The sequence below is a fragment of the Apaloderma vittatum genome, unplaced genomic scaffold (assembly GCF_000703405.1).
Source record: "Apaloderma vittatum isolate BGI_N311 unplaced genomic scaffold, ASM70340v1 scaffold38457, whole genome shotgun sequence".
NCBI lineage: Eukaryota > Metazoa > Chordata > Aves > Trogoniformes > Trogonidae > Apaloderma > Apaloderma vittatum.
In genome coordinates, this window is record NW_009727382.1 from 1,694 (window position 1) to 1,983 (window position 290).

Genomic DNA, 290 nt, shown 5'->3' on the forward strand with positions numbered 1-290 from the left:
CCCCACCGGCCCCCCCCCGGCCAGGCGGGCCAGCCCCGTGGAACCGAGCCGGGTGCCCCTCACAGAGGATGATGGGGAGGTCCCCAGTGATGCGGTGCCACGGTTTCACCTGGAGAAAGCAGTCTCCCATGAGAGCCTGGTGATCGGTGCCATTGAGAACGCCTTTAAGCACATGGTGAGCAAGCTCCCGCCTGTGGGGGTGTCCAGGGCATCCCCTGGAGCATCTCTTTGCTGTCTGTGTGTGCATTGGCTTGTCCCCTCCAGCAAAAGGCAGCTCTGCAGCAAGGAGG

At 64.1% G+C, this 290-nt stretch overlaps 1 pseudogene; it reads left to right on the top strand.

Annotated features, from left to right (window-relative positions):
• Positions 1–175, top strand: part of LOC104277104 — a 1,012-nt pseudogene extending 837 nt beyond the window's left edge.
• The last annotated feature ends 115 nt before the right edge of the window (positions 176–290 follow it).